This window comes from Gracilinanus agilis, chromosome 2, assembly GCF_016433145.1.
Source record: "Gracilinanus agilis isolate LMUSP501 chromosome 2, AgileGrace, whole genome shotgun sequence".
NCBI classification, from domain to species: domain Eukaryota; kingdom Metazoa; phylum Chordata; class Mammalia; order Didelphimorphia; family Didelphidae; genus Gracilinanus; species Gracilinanus agilis.
In genome coordinates this window covers 254,058,321-254,075,023 of record NC_058131.1, presented here as the reverse complement: position 1 = coordinate 254,075,023, position 16,703 = coordinate 254,058,321, and the positions used below count along the sequence as shown (strand labels likewise).

The 16,703-nt window shown below is 39.9% G+C and overlaps 1 long non-coding RNA gene across 1 annotated transcript in view; it reads right to left on the bottom strand.

Annotated features, from left to right (window-relative positions):
* Positions 1–15,507, bottom strand: part of LOC123237148 — a 36,328-nt gene extending 20,821 nt beyond the window's left edge. The window contains exon 1 of the long non-coding RNA XR_006505454.1: positions 13,992–15,507. This is a non-coding gene — a long non-coding RNA (uncharacterized LOC123237148). The remainder of the gene's footprint in view (positions 1–13,991) is intronic.
* Between the last annotated feature and the right edge of the window lie 1,196 nt (positions 15,508–16,703).

Below are 16,703 nucleotides of genomic sequence, written 5' to 3'. Positions count from 1 at the left end.
CATGAGAGTGGAAGAGATTTTGAGGATGCTTGGGTAGAGCTGTCCACATGCCTCGAGATATGATTTGATACAAAAAGAGTTGTGCTAGGTACTGTGCGAAGTGCTGGGGATACAAAAAGAAGCAAAAGACAGTCCCTGACCTCAAGGACCTTACAGTCTAATAAAGGAGACATATGCAAACAAAATATTCAAAGTTGCATATAGGATAAATAGAAAATAATTAAAAGAGTGAAAGCATTAGAATTAAGAGAGGTTAAAAAAGGCTTCTTATAGATGGTAAGATTTTAGTTAGGACTTAAAGGAAGCCAGGAAGGTCGAGTCAAAATTCCATTTCTGACAATCTTTGAGTCTATCATTAAAGTAATCACTCGTAATAATGGCTAGGATTTATATAGCATTTCAGGGTTTGTAAAGCACTTAAAAATATCTCATTTGATCCTTACTGCAACTGGTGGGGGATCAGGAGTGGTGAAATGCTATTATTAGCCTCATTTTATAGATGAGAAAACCAAGACAGAGGTGAAGTGACTTAGCCGTGGTCACATAGCTAATTAAGTCTCTGAGCCAGATTTGAACTCAGTTCTGTCTTCTATCCACGGAACCACCTAGTTGCCCTTTCTAGAACAGAATTTGTTCAACTGTTGCACTCTAGTTGGATTCCTAATCTTCATGTAATATAAGCTCTTGAGGCATACTGAGAACTTAAGAAACATTATCTCAGACACAGACAGCCCTGGGATGAACATACCGCAAGTATTATTATCCCTGTTTTTGTTGTTGCTTAATCTTTTTTCAGTCATGCCCAATTCTTTATGACCTCAGCTGGAATTTTCTTGGTTAAAAAAAACCAGAGTAGTTTGTCATTTCCTTCTCTAGCTGATTTTATACATGAGGAAACTGAAGCAAACAAGATTAAGTGACTTGTCCAGGGTCATCCAGCAAGTAAATGTCTGAATTCCGATGTGAACTCAGGAAGATGATTCCATGCTTGGCAAGAGAAAAAGAAAAGGAGGTTTGGAGAACTGACTTGTCTAGAGTCATACACTCATCATGTATCAGAGCTTACCTGAAATTTCAAGTCTACATGTATACAAGTCAATACTGCTTCTGCTTTGACAGTTAGTCAATCATTCCCCCTTTTCCAGGTTATACAAGACACACAAGGGAAACCAGAGAACTTGAGGGTAAAGAATTCAGAGCAAGGCAAGGATTGAACTCCAGCCTTAGAGTCAGGAAGACTTGGGTTGGAGGTCTTTCTCTGATACATCTTGGCTTTGTAATTTTGGGAAAAATCACTTAATTTCTCGCAGTCTTGGTTTTCTCACATGTAAAAATGAGGATAATAATAGAACTTATCTTATGATTTTGTTGTGAGACTCAAAGGAGCTAATGTTTGTGAAGCACTTTACAAATCTTAAAGCACTATAGAAATGTAAGTTATTATTAATTCAAAAGACTCCAAGGAGTCTAGCATAAGGCAGCTGGGACTTGTCCTAACCCACTGACTCCTAAGAGGCATACTTCACCTCCCTTTGAGTAGTGACATAGTAGGGGCTAGTGAGGGTTTTTTTCTCTTCAAAGTCATATCTTTTGGAATGGCAACCGAAGATGACTGAATCTCCCCCAGAGGAAGTCTGCCCTCTGGACCACCAATCCATGAAGGTCTGCCATTATTTTACCTCTTTCCTGGCACAACTGCCCCTAGCTGGGGTGAGTATGCATGGGAACACATACACACACACATACATATATACATCATTGGACCTTTGCTCTCTTGGGATGCCTAGAATTTTAAATTTCTCAACAGCAATAGCCCACTATAGCTTCAGGGTAACTTAGGGGCTCTATTTCTCTTCCCTTGGGTCCTTTGCTGATTAGGGACCAAAGTTCCTAATTATAACACTGAAGCCTCCTAAGACCCAACTGCCTTTGTGTTTTTTTTTGTTTGTTTGTTTTTGTTTTTTTAAACCCTTACCTTCTGTCTTGGAATCAGTACTGTATATTGGTTCCAAGGCAGAAGAGTGGTAAGGGCCACACAATGGGGGTCAAGTGTCCCGCCCAGGGTCACTGAGCTAGAAAGTGTCTGAGGCCAGATTTGAACCTAGGACCTCCCATCTCTAGGCCTAGTTCTCAATTCACTGAGTCACTCAGCTGCTCCACCCACCCACCCAACTGCCTTTGGCTTGTTATATAATACAAATTCTCTTGATTACTTCCAACTTCTTTGGAAAGTCTTTTTTCATTCTCCAGCTAAACATTGAATATCCAGCCTTCTTGGAAAAATGACCAAGATCACTTTAGGTAGCCTCCTAACTCTACCTGTTAAGCTTTCCAAGGGAGTTTTTATTTCCACCTGTAGTCATTCGAAGTCGTCCTCTAGCAAAGAGAATGAAAGAGCTAGAAATAACAAGACCCAAGTTCAAATGAAGACTTTGCTACTTCATAACTATGTAAAGTTGGAGAAACTTCCTTTCTCATTTTTTACATCTCAAATGAGAAGAAGGAAGGAAACAGGAATTTATTATACTACTCAGTATGGAACCCTTGACGAATATAATTTCCTTTGATGCCCCCAACAATCCTGTGAGGTAGGTGCTGTTATTATCCCCTTTTACAAATAAGAAAATTGAGGCAGAAAAAAGAAAACTGAGGCAGACCAAAGTGAAGTGACTTCCCCAGGGTCATATAGCTCATACATGTCTAAGGTCATACTTGAGAAGATTATATTAAATGGTCTTTAAAATCCTTTCTGGCTCTTTCTATAAGCCTATGATTCTTGAACTTCTAGCTCTAAGGATTAATTGCCTCTGAGCTCCTGAAAAACCACTAGTGTGGAGCCTTGAGTGAATCAATGGGGAACCCAAATGACTTTGAACCTTTCTTTGGGTCCTGAGCACTAGATTAAAGGCAGACAGGAAGAGGAAGGTCTAAGGTCCAGCAATAGGATCACATTTTGGGGAACTGCAGAGAGGCCATAGGGAATCAGCAAAGGTTGGTTTAGCACTGTTATTAATGCAAAAAATATTCAATCATAAAGCATAAAACGTGCCGCTTCTTTTTGTCATGACACCCACAACATTGTGTTATTCTTCAACTACATGGTTAATCTGTTTACTTACCACCATTTAATAGTACTGCTATTCTTCAGAAAGTCCACAGTTTCATCCATGTGGAAAGCCTCCCTCCCCAACACAGATGGCCATTTTCTACGCCTCAGCTAGGCATGGTGCTGGATTCTCAAGAAGCACCTCACCAAAACTTTTTCATTCCTCAAAATATATAGTACACAGTACATTCACTGCCACATAAATGCATAACCACACATGTACACACATATAAGTCCTATATACACACATGACATGGAACATGACACATACATGCTAATATACTTACCATTATTCAAAGTCATTTCCCTGCACAAAATCTCATGTATGTATTAGTTTATACATTTGTGCCTGTGAGCAAACTAACATACATGCACCAAGTCACAAATTTATAGTCATATGAACACATGTGCACAGACTCAGTAGATTTTCCATAATATTTTGAGTTTTAAAATAGATGCCGATTTTGTCTTCATGAGAATGAGCTCCAGTTTTCCTGAGATGCCCCATTTCTATCCAGATATATGGGATGAAATCATGCTCAAATACTTGCATGGATTGGGCCATCTATTTTCAGGCAACCTCAAATCAAGGATCGTTTGTATTGGATTTTGGGTTGATGTGATTTGTTCAGACTCTTCTCTCTTCATCCTAGTCCATCCTTTAGCTTTAACATAGACCTCCAGGAGGACAAAGAAGATAGCATTTGTAGACAATGGACAAGGGACCAATTGGTCAAGTCACTGTTTTAAGGTCTCTGTTTATAGAGACATGAAGCCAATTAATAAAAATTATTCAACCCTCAGAACCTCCCTGACCTTTCCTGGTAAGTCTGAAGATATGACATTGTCAATGGAAGAGAAACAACAGTTACAAAAGCAAACAAAAAATCAGTGAGAGAAACACAGTGGGAAGTTCCAGGGTTTTGTTGCCCTGGGCTCAGTGGGTGAAAGGTACAGTTTTCTGAGGTCAGCAATGGAAATAACAAGCCCATTACTAGGGCAAGTCCTCTGCCAGTGAGAATCTAAATGCTGGACTTTTCACCCTTGGCTTAAGTTTGAACATGTTGGCAGTATTTACCCTGGGAGACGGGAACAAAAAGGCAAAGGGCGTGGAGATCACAGTGACTCCTGGAGAGTAGGACAGAGGGGCCAAAGTTGTCCTTTTTCAGACTGTGCTGTTCTCAATGGAACAAAATGTCAAACTCACCCCAACACTTTCAAAGCACCTAGGAGATCAACAGAGACTCGGGGTACCAGCCTACAGAACATTGGGCTAGGAACAGAAGATTAAATTGTGGCTCTACCAATCACCGGATCTCAGATCTAGGGTGGGAAGAGACCTTAGAGCTCAATTAATTCTAGTGCTTTCCTTCTATTGGTTATTTCCTATTTATCCTGAATGAAGTTTGTTCATACATGTTTCCTTAATGTCTCCCTCTTTAGAATGTAAACTTCTTGAAAGCAGGGACTACTTTTTTGTTTCTTTTGGTGTCTCTAGCACTTAGCACAATGTCTGGCACAAACTAGCACTAAATGAATGTTTATTGACTATCTGAGTGATATTTCTATGGCATCTTAAGGTGGGGAAAATATTCTTCCCCTCATAATCCTATGAAATAGTTTTTTCCAGATGAAGAAACTGAGTCCAAGGAAGGCTAAGTGTGCTGCCTGAGATCAGACTGTTATTAAATCTAGATTTGAATTCATATCCTAGGAGTCCAAGTTAAGTGCTTTTCCCATTTCATCATGGACTAGCTGGTTGTATTTGGGCAAATCACTTATCAATTTTTCATACCTGTCAAATGAGAATAATAATTCCTGTCCCAGCCACCTCATGGGATCATAAAATAAGGGATTTAAATGTGTCTTATGAAATGACACCTGTCAGCAAAGGGCTTTGTAAAAAGGTCATCTGGTCCTGAGTTGCAAGGAAATCAATTCCCTTCCTCTCTTCTAGAACTTTCCAAGTGGGATCTTTTCGCTTCCTCTATCGAATTTTTTGTTGGTTTCTTGGGAGCTTTGAAAGTGATGGAAAGTCCCTGACATTTTCTCTCATTAAAGAGAGGAAGTTCTTCACACCTTTATCCCCAGGGCAGAGCCCAGCAGACCATCTCAGGCTACCGTCCTTTCCAAGTCTGTTACTATACCAGGTGAGCTTCCCACATATATGTGAAGCTTCAAGACACCCAAGCCTGGGTGTTAGGTAATACAGAATGGGCTGCTTTGTCAGGCAATAGGTTTCTAATCGCTAGAAATCTCCCAGTAGAGGCTGGAGGGCTACTTGTTGGGGATGCCATAAAAGGGATTCTTTTTTAACTATGGGCTGGACTCACTGGCCTCCAAGTTGCCTTCTAATCCTGAGATTCTGTAATCTAAATCTCTTTTCTCCCCTACGGTCCAGCATGGTGTTCTATGTATATAGTTAATGCCTAATAAATATTTGTTGGATTTAATTGAGCTATACCAGATAGTACTAAATTAAAATGAAATTAAGGGGTGGAATCAGTACCATGTCAATGTCTACTTTAAATTTAAGGAGTTTAAAGAACCCCTCAGAACTCTCAGAGGGAGGACCTTGTTTATAAGAACTGATAAAAACTCACATTTCTCTGGCTGTCCTCCATACCTAGAATGCTCTCGCTCCTCATCTCTACTGGCTTCTTTGGCTCCCTTCTAAACTAAACTGCCAACTAAACTCCCATATTTTCCAGGAAACCTTTCCCAACCCCTTAAAATTAATGTTTTCCTTCTTTTAATTATTTCCTATTTATCCCATACAGAGCTTGTTTGTATATATTTGTTTGTTGTCTCTTCCTTTAGATTGTAAACTCCTTGAGAGGAGGCACTATCTCTTGTTTCTTTTGTTGTCTCTTGCACAATAGCACAGTGCCTGGCACATAGTAGGCACTTGATGAGTGATTATTGATCAATAGAGTGAAATTTCTATGGCACTTTAAGGTTGGCAAAGCATTCTTCCCATCATAATTCTATAAAGTAAATAGTGCATTATGATTCTCCTTTTACGAATGAGCCAATTGATGTTCAGAGGTTAAGCACTTCACTTGGGGTTACCTAACTAGCACTAGAGCTGGAATTTGAACCCAGACATCCTGATTCTGAGTCCATTACTCTTTCAACTACCCCAAGTTGCCCCTCTTACACATTCAGTCTGTATTGCAGTGATCTGTGTATGTGAAGAATCTCCCCTATTAGATCGTAACCTTCTTGAAAGTAGGAGTAACCTCATTTTGTCTCTATACCTAGCATAAGGTCTTGCCCATATGAATGGGCATATACAGGAAGGATCAGGACCTTACTTGGATGAATGTGCAAATACACGAGGAATCTATGACTTAGCTTGCCTGGGTCCATCAATGACAGATCGCCAGCCCTCAGTAGATCATTTGTAGGGGGTTTCCCGAGATGTGGCATTTACGTGACTCACCAAGGTCCACACAGTCAGAAATGTTGCGAGGAAGATTTGAACCCAAGTCTTCCAAGTCCAGTTTCTTACCATTATACCATGATGCTTCTGTAGTAGGGGCTTAAATGTTCATTGAATCAAAGGCAATGTGACATTTAAGATTGTCTTTTGTAAACTTGACTAATGCACTTTAATAAAATCCTCAAACCTGCTATTAGCATCCCTGCATTCAACTCAAATGGTGAGTTCAGTTCTCCTTGAAAAGTAGTGGGCTAACCATGGAAAATTTTTCTAAAAAATAAAACATTTAAATCTAAAACCAAACCAAAACAAAAAAGGATGGGCAACATAATGGTTAAATATAAAGGGAAGTCATCACTTCCCTTCTCAGAAAAAAAAGAAAAAAGAGGGGCAGCTGGGTAGCTCAGTGGATTGAGAGCCAGGCCTAAAGATAGGAGGTCCTAGGTTCAAATCTGGTCACAGACACTTCCCAGCTGTGTGACCCTGGGCAAGTCACTTGACCCCCATTGTCCACCCCTTACCACTCTTCCACCAAGGAGCCAATACACAAAAGTTAAGGGTTTAAAAAAAAAAAAAAAGGAAAAAAGAAAAGTAGTGGGCTGAGGGGCAGTAGGATGGCTCAGTGAGTTGAGAGCCATGCCTAGAGATGAGAGGTCGTGGGTTCAAATGTGCCCTCAGATATTTCTTACCTGTGTAATCCTGGGCAAGTCACTTCATCCCAGTTGCTTAGCCCTTAATGCTCTTCTGCCTCAGAACCAATATTTGGTATTTACTCTAAGATGGAAGGTAAGGGTTGTTGTTTTTTTTTTTAAAGGAAAGAAAGAAAAGTAATGGGCTGAGTGTAAAAGTTTCCCAACTCAGCTTTGCAAGGAGGCCCTGGAAGGCCAGGCTCAAGCCCATCACAGACTTCCTCCGCAGCAATTACCTCAATTGTGTTTCTGTTAGGGGGCTCGATTTATGACATTGCAACAAGGATGATAAAAGAAAATGTTTCCATGGGAACGAAGTTTTTTTTCAACACAAGACTTTCAGTGTTTAAAAGCCACTTTTCATCTAATTTTCTCCCTGAAAATTAGCCTGAAACTTTCCCGAGACAGAAATTTTTAGCATAACAGCAGGCTAGCACTTATGCCTGCAACCACAAAGGCAGATTTCCCCCCACCCTCCTCCTCTTCCCTACCCCAGCCTGAAGAGAGCTGCTGAGAATTAGTATGTATCCAGCCACTACTTGTTCCTTCGGAGTTGAAAAAGGGACAGCATGTCGGTTTTGGTGTGACCAAAGACAAGAGCTCCCAACTGGAAATCAGGTTTTGATATTTCTTCCCCTTTTTTTTCTAACTGTTAGGTACCTGCTACTGAACTTTGACATTATTTCAGCATTTTTCCAGACCTTCTGTGATATTCTCCTGAATAGAACAGGTGGAAAAATATTCTTACAATCACAGTTGTCCTAGAAGTGATGGCCTCAGGGTGCAGAATGAGACCCTAGTTTTTTGTACATGGCCAGCGGAGGAATATATACATATATTTGGTTTGACTGTACATTTTTGTTAAAAGGATTTTATTTTTTTCTTCTTTTTCCCCTAACATAGGCAAGAAGAGAGAAAGCAGAGAAAGTAGATTTTTCTTAATTTAAAAACATTTTAATTTTTAAAAAACCAAGCAACTTTAAAAAAGTTTGGAGCTGTCCAAAAATGAAATGAGCTCTCTAGAAGGCTGTAAACTCTCTCACTGGAGGTCTTCCAATAAAGTCTGGATGACGACTTGTCAGGAATACTTTAGAGAGGATTCCTGTTTGGCTCCAGGTTGGACTAGATTGTTCTAGTCCGGGGATACCCAGATTGAAGGCAAGAAAAGCTGTGTCCTAGAGTCTGTGCCAGGATGCAGCTGTCTATGATTTTACAAGCCAGTTTAAGAGATTGAGGTGTCTGTGGCCTCAAAACCCAGTGTTGAGCCTTAGGGAAACATTAGCTTTGGGGTGAAGGAGGTTTAACTTGCGGGTTGCTTATGGAGTTGTATCATTTCCCATTGTATCCAACTCTTTGTGAACCATTTCAGGTTTTCTTGGCAAAGTGGTTTGAAAATTCCTTTTTCCAGTTCATTTTACAGTTGAGGAAACTGAGGCAAAAAGATGACTTACCTAGGGTGACTCAACTAGGGTCTGAAGTCAGATTTGAACTCAGGAAGAGAAGTTTTCCTGACTCCAGACCTGACACACTATCCCCTACTACTTAGCTCCCTGTTGATAGATTTAGCACTGGCATTTAATGAAATTAGAGTATATGTTCAAGAGAATACGTGTGAGAATCATTGTGTAGGAGAGGGAGGGGAAGAGTCGGTGCTTTCAGACCCAGCTGGTTGCCTTCACTTGGTACAAGACTGAAGTTTAGAATGTGTTCAGGGTCCACATTCAATGATACCATATTGGGTAGCCTTGATGGAGAGCCCTTGACAGATTTTGTATTGCACAGCATATCTGAGTGCCAAATTTCTGAGCTCCATATTTTTTTTTATCTGCAAGGGAACCAATGAGGAATGTCTTGCAATGTGTGGTAGGTCTATGACTCGGATGACTTCTGAGATATCTTCTCAGATTCTGTAATATGCTGATGGTCCAGGTAACCATTCTCTAACTATAGACTTCACCCAGTCCTTCCCAGGAGATTAGTGTTTCATTTAACTGTAAAGGCTCAAAGGAGAAGAGAACTCATCTGCTTCCTCTCCACAGCTGCCCACAAAAGGAAATATTCCTTTATTTCTCATCTGAATTCCCCCTTGGCTGAAGTTTCAATTATCTATCCTGGGTAGTACTCTAGAGCAACCCCTCACAGGAAACAGAGGCAACATAGCAGAGTGGCCAGGGCACCAACTTGAAACAGGAGGATTGGGGTTTAGATCTGCTTTTCTAACCAGGAGAACTAGGGCAATTCATTAACTACTTTTGCCACTGTTTCAGCTGTTTGCATACGGGAGGGATGGGCAGAGAAGGTTAAATTAGATTTAAGGGGTTTTAAGATGCCTTCTAACTCTAAAAAGTTCTATGAAAAGAAATACATTAAAATGTATATATGATATACCAATCTCCCAAGGCTTTCAGTTGGTCAATAAACATTTTTTTTAAAACCTTTACCTTCTATCTCAGAATCCATACTAAGTATTAGTTCCAAGGTAAAAGGATTAAGCAGTTGAGGCTGAATGACTTGCCCAGGGTCACACAAGTCAGATTTGAAAGTAAATAAACATTTACTAAGTGCCTACTATTTGCCAAGCACAAAGAGGCAAAAAACAGTCACTACCTTCAAGGAGGTCACAATTTAGTGGGGGAGACAAATCCATGCTTACTTGCAGATTGAATACATGAGCTGCTCCCATGCCTGCCTTGTTCCCTTCCACAGGAACATCTTTCTCACCTTGGAACTGGGGTACTCTCTTCCTTTTGCTCCTTAATTACAGTAGTCAATCAGCTGATAAATATTTATTCAGTGCTATGTACTAGGTTCTGTACTATGTGCTAGGAATACAGATATAAAGAAAAATAGATTTTTCTTAATTTAAAAAATTTTAATTTTTAAAAAACCAAGTAACTTTAAAAAGTTTAGAGCTGTCCAAAGATGAAATGAGCTCTCTAGAAGGCTGTAAACTCTCTCACTGGAGGTCTTCCAGTAAAGACTGGGTAATGACTTGTCAGGAATACTTTAGAAAAAAAAGATGGTCCCTGCCCTCAAGGAGCTTAGAATCTAATGGGGGAAGACACACAAAAGGAAGCTAAAAAATGAGTTAGTGGTGGGGAAGGAGAAGAGTACTGAGAGCAGGACTGTTATGGAAAAGTTCAGAGAAGTACAGCTGGATGGGAAATGAAGAGATGGCTGGCGTGAATCAGCCTCTGCTGAGGGAGACAGAACAACTAAGGAGAATCCTCACAGGCAAGGGAATGCTCAAGAGATGTGAATTGACTCAAGTCCAGTGCTCTATCCACTCTACCATGTTGCCTCTGCGTTTCCAGGGAGGGATTGCTTCGGAATTCTAATCAGGATGGCTAATTTAAACATCAGCAAAGGGAATTCAGAGCAGAAACGAAGAGAGGTTGCTTTCTTTCGGAAGAGTAGTTGTGGAGATGACAAGTGAGCTCTCTTCCCCTCAAGGTTTTTACAGTTAAGTTAAAATACTATTATGGAAAATTAACAGTAAACAGTCTCATTTCCTATTGCTCTATCTATATTGATTCTATTTATCTTTCTCTTATCCCCACATTGCTTTGGAAGAAGCTCTCCATCCCATGGAGCTCCATTCTAGTTTCCCTCAGCTGATTTTGGGCTTTGCTGTCAGTTTGCAAAAAGCAAATCCTTTCTTGCCCCTGGGACTAAGATCCTAAATTTTCAAATGCATCTCTTTCTTCCCTATGGTTATTTTTAATTTTCATGAGTCAACAGGAATCTTTCCTATAATAGGAGTTAATTCATAATATAAATTGCAATCCCTGTGGAATCCAGTGGCATGGAGTGCATTTCCATAACAAATAGCTGCTCTATGATTCACAGATCTCCTTTGGGCAGCACAGCTCCTAAGCAGACAGCAAAGCTCTGCCCTTCAGGGAACAGGGAAGATCAAGTGGACTGATGGGTTCAAAGCTCACCTCAGTGAGGCAGGGTGTTCTATTAATGAGAAGGGAGGTGCCCACAGAGTATGGAATCCAGACTGGTGGAGGGAAGGACAATGATATTTGGAGTGACATTCTGTGAACCTCTCTGTATCTGAACCATCCTTAGGGACCATCCTAAGCAAAATGGTAAAGTAGGGAAAAGATCACAGCATTTAGAGCTGGAAGGGACCAGAGAACTAAGGAAGCAAAAGAAGGTGTGAATAATAGGTTTGACCTCTACTCTCTCCACCCCTGACTATTCTTTGGATGGGCCAGAATGAGTTATCACTGGTAATTTATACATAAATAGGCACAGAGATAGATATAGGTGCACACACACTTACACATTGGGGGATGCAAGCGCAAATTCTTTTTTTAAATAATAAATAAGGATATGAAATTTAAAAGTTTGGACATAACTACTTTAGGTCATAAAGTCCAATTCACATTGTGAAATTGAGCCCCAGATGGAGAAATGGCATAACATTTATTGATAGACTGAGTTCTGGGTTATCGATTTCCCCTCCAGTTCTCTTTCTATTGCTCTGAATTATATACCTCCATGAGCAAGGGAACCTAGTTAGAGTTCTGGGCTCAATTATGCCAACTCGTGAGAAAGAGTTGAGTTGAGTTTTTTGTTTGTTTTCTTAAACCCTTTCCTTCTGTTTTAGAATTGACACTAAATATTGGTTCTAAGGCAGAGGATAATTGAGGGCTAGGCAATGGAAGTTAAGTGACTTGCCCAGGCTCACCCAGATAGGAAGTGTCTGAGGTCTGATTTGAAGCCAGGACTTCCCATCTCCAGGGTCAGTGCTCTATCCCCTGAGCCCCCTCACTGCCCCAGTTGTGCCAGTTTTTGAATGAGAGTTGAGCTGAGTTCTAGAGCCACTGTTTAACTTCCATCTCACCCATTCATTTTCCAAATGCTAGGTGTATCTCCTATTTTAACTTTCCCTTAAAATTTCTTAAGACTCTTTTGCCCAAAATGTGGAAAAATAACTTCCATGTATCCTTCATTATGAGGGATAGTTTTGCAAGAAGAAGGTTTGACCAAGATAAATTGCCAATAATAGAGCCCATTACCCAGAGTGATGAGGAAAATGAACAAGAAAGTACCCAGATCAGGCACCAAAATATTATATCACTGAGTTATCAAGACTAGAAGGACACTGTTAAGAACTTCTGAAATTTCACAGTCTCTCCTCCACACTGGAGTGAGTAAAAGCCAAGCTTTTAATGCAAATTGAATTTTTGTTCTCTAAGATATTCCAAATGAAAATTAACCCCTTAAATGGAAAGAAGCACATATCATTTATTGTACTATGAAACATGTTTTCCAGAGAGTCAAAAGTTTAATTTTTTTATCCACTTGTAGTTTATTTTATATTTTATGAAACTGCCATGATTTCCTTAGATTAGAGAAATTCACTGCCAAAAAAAAATGGGTCATAGGTATTTTTTTAAGATCCAGTTGTTAAACATTTGCCAGCACACCTCTTATTCCTAGGTTCTTTGCCCCTTGTTCCAGAGACCCATGATTGCCTTCCCACCTTTTTCTGATAAGATGAAGTAAAATAAATAAAGAGAACACAAGATTTCAAGTCAGGAGCAGACCTGAGTTTAAACCCGGGATCCAATACTTAATGGCTGTGTGACCATGAGGAATCCACTTATCCTCCCTGAATCTTGGCTGCCTCTTTTTTTTCTGATGGGGATGTTGATGATAATAATATCTAGGCCCCCTCCCTCATGATTCTGAGAAGAAAGGGCATTCAGAGTACTTTGAAGTCTTAAAAAGCATCATTTAGACACCAATTACTATTATTACTGATAATCATAGAATTAAAAGCTAGAAGGATGATTAGAGATTAGTGTGATGGGACAAAGATTCCCCGGTTTAAAGTCGGAGGACTTGGGTGCAAATCTTTGATCCCTTTGAGCAGGGAGGAAATATCAGAGATAAGATTTGAACACTAAGTCCTATGTCCCTGAATCATTGCTCTTTTAAAATGTGATGAGGAGAATGCCATAAGATGAATCGGAGGGCAAGGACTGGTGTGCTAGGAGGCAGGGTTCGGGAAAAGGAATTTTTTTGATGGTACTTGCACAGCTGTTACTGGGCATGGACTAAATGCCATTTGCCAAGTGGATGACCATTCTCCAAGGCTATTTACTCTTCTAAAAATGGAGAGGTGACCAGGAATCTAGTGGTTAGAGAGCCTGGTTGTATAACCCAAAGAACTTAAATAGAAAGGGGCAACCAGGCATCTGGGAGTGAAAGTCTGGTTGTATAACCCTAAGCACTTAAATGGGGAGGTGCAACAGGTATTTAGTGGCTAGAGCCTAGTTGTATGACCCTAAGCACTTAACTTCTAAATGCTCTAGCAAAACCTAGTAGGAACAGAATAGTTGCTTTGTCAGAGGGAGTTTCCTACAAGAATAAAAAATCATCACCAACAAAATGGGGATAACAGTAATTGTGTAACCTGGCTGCCAGGGTGGTTCTCTGTTCATCTTAAAGTACCATATCAATATGAGAAATCAGTGTTCTCTAGTCCAGTGCCCACTGTAGAAAAATAGAAAGAGCACTGACTTGGGGTCAGAATGTGCGGGTTCAAATCCTACCTCTAATTCTAATTACTTGACTTCTTAAAAACTTAAAAATTACTTAACTTCTCTGGACCTTATTTTCTAACACCTTTAAAAGGAACAGGTTGAATGTTCAGGCTCTTCCATCTCCAAATTTATGATCCCAACATCATGTAGGAGAACCTGAGAATCAGAGAAGGAAAGAAACTTACCTAAGTTCACACAGGCTGCAATTAGCAGAGCTGGGATTCAAATCTGGGCCCTGTGACTCCAAATACAGTGCTCTGGCCTTTAAGGTGACATTTTTTCCCCTGGTTTCTCATTATCCCTAGAAATGCAATAAAGCATAACAGTACCAGGGGAGGGAAGCTATCTTTAAAAAAACAACAGGCTCTTCTTCAGAAAAACTGGAGGACAGCTGTTGTCCATCCCCTCATCCTAGTCATTGCATAAGAAAGCCAAGTCTATAAAGAGTTTAATTATGTAATTTAAGTCATTTTCTTGGGCTAGACAAATATTTACAGCATGCTTCACACAAATAACTTTGCCCAGAGAAGATTTCTGCTGCTTACTCTGGCTTGGAAAGCTCAGAGAATCCTCCTCATAAATTTGCATAGCCCATTACAGAAAGGCACTGAAGATAGAAATGTGTCTGTGGCAAGACAGCTCCTGCATGGTTTGTGATCCTAGCAGGTGGTAGACACCAACTGGAAGGAAAAAATATCAATGAGAAGAAATTTGCAAGTTTCAGCAAGTAGGACCTGTTTTCTGCTTCCATTTCTGTCACCTTTCCAAGCCTCCTCCTGGAGACAGAACAACATTTATACATTTGTAGTTTGTTACTAAGATCCTAATTGCTTCATTCCAGAAGGGAGTCCTGGCTATTTTTGCTTTCCTTGTCAGGAAATTTGCCCTTTTGGTGATGCTGATGGACACAGGAGTGGGAGATGTCATCTGCTAAAACAAAGGAAGAGGGTCTATATGCATCCATTTCCTTAATGACAATATTTTCTACCAAATTACTTCATTATTATTAGATAACTCTTTGAAGACCCAACAACCCAGGGCATGCAAGTATCATTATCCCCATTTTACAGACAGAGAAACTGAGACTTAATGAGGAGACAAAGGTCACCTGGTCAAAAAGCAATAGAACAAGGAATAGAACTCAGTCCCCAGATCATAACCCCTCAACCAATGTTCTGTCTATTATATCATATTGCCTCTCAACAGACAGAAAAGAATCATCAACTGCTCAAATTGATGGGTCCCAAGAATTGACTAGGGCCAATCATCTTTCTTCACTCATGCTAACTGAAGATTGGGGAATTTTAGCCTGGAGAAGAGAAGACTCAGGGACATGATAACTAACTTTCAGTATTTCAAGGTCTGTTATGTTGTTGAGGGATTTGATTTATCCCTTTTATCCCCAGAAGCCAGGACTAATAACAATGAGTGGAAGATGCAAGAAGCTTGATCTAGGTTTGTGGTCAGAAGAAGCTACCTAAAGGCTGGCTGGAGTTGTCTCAAAGCCTTAAGAACTGTTTGGTTCCCCTTCCATAGAGATCTAAAAAGACTGGGCAACCATTTGTTGGGTATATCGTTGTAGGGATTCCTTTTACTTGAGATCTGGGCCAGGCAGTTGCTGATGTCTCTTCTAATTCTCAGATTCTATGATTTTGAGAATTAGTAGGAAGAGAGGAAGAAAGAAAAGGAGGAAGGAAGGAAGTTAGGAAGGAAGGAAGGAAGGAAGTTAGGAAGGAAGAAAGGAAGTTAGGAAGGAAGGAAGGAAGGAAGGAAGGAACTGATGGAGGAAGGGAGGAGGGAAGGAGGGAGGAAGGAAGGGAGGAAGGAAGGAAGGAATAAAGGAAGGAGGGAGGGAAAGAGGGAAGGAAGGAAGGAGGGAGGAAAGGAAGTAGAAGGAAGGAGAGAAGGAGAGAAGGAGGGAAGGAGGAGGAAGGGAGGAAGGGAAGAATGATCACATATTAACTTTAGGAGAGATTTCAGTTCAAATAAAGGTTTATCTAGATAACCTTAAAGACCCTTTCTTACTCTGAAGTTATGTGAAAGTGTGTGGAATATTGACAGGAAGGAAGGAGATATCATGACAACAACAATAACAAATGTATATAGTATTTATGTATGTATATAGTATGTATAACAAATGTATATAATACTTAAAGGTTTACAAAGCATTCTCTTTACAACAACCCTGTGAGATATGCATTGAAAGCATTACTCCCATTTACAAATGAGAAAATAAAGACTAAGAAGTTAAATAACTTCTCAGTCATATCATCAGGAAGGGACCAAGTCAGGACTCAATTTTAATTTCTCTAAACTGTGGTCCTTCTACTGTCCTATAAGGATGTCACAGAAGACAGGAAGAAAGAGGGGTCAATAATAAGGGCTTTGGAAGCCCATAGAAAGCATCCAAGTTTCCAGTTTCCATTTGACTGACTACAATGATGATAGATGATTAATAATATATGATAACCAAATTGCTTACCATTTCTGGGAGCAGGGAGGCAAGGGAAAGAGGAAGATAATTTGGATCTTATGCTTTTGGAAAATGTATGTTGAAAATTGTTATTATAAGTAACTGGGAAAATAAAAATTATATATCTATATATTACATACACACACACATACACACACACACACATATATATATATAGAGAGAGAGAGAGAGAGAAAGAGAGAGAGACAGACAGACAGACAGAGAGACAGAGACAGAAACAGAGAATGTATGATAACAAAACATCACTGGATTTAGAACAAATTAGACTTAGACTTGCAGTTTGCTACTTGCCATTCATTATTACCTATTACCTTTGTTACCATGGGAAAATCACTGCCTCTCTCTCTGTCTCAGCTTCCCTATATGTAAAAAGAAGTAGTTTGGTTCGAAATCCTATGATCCT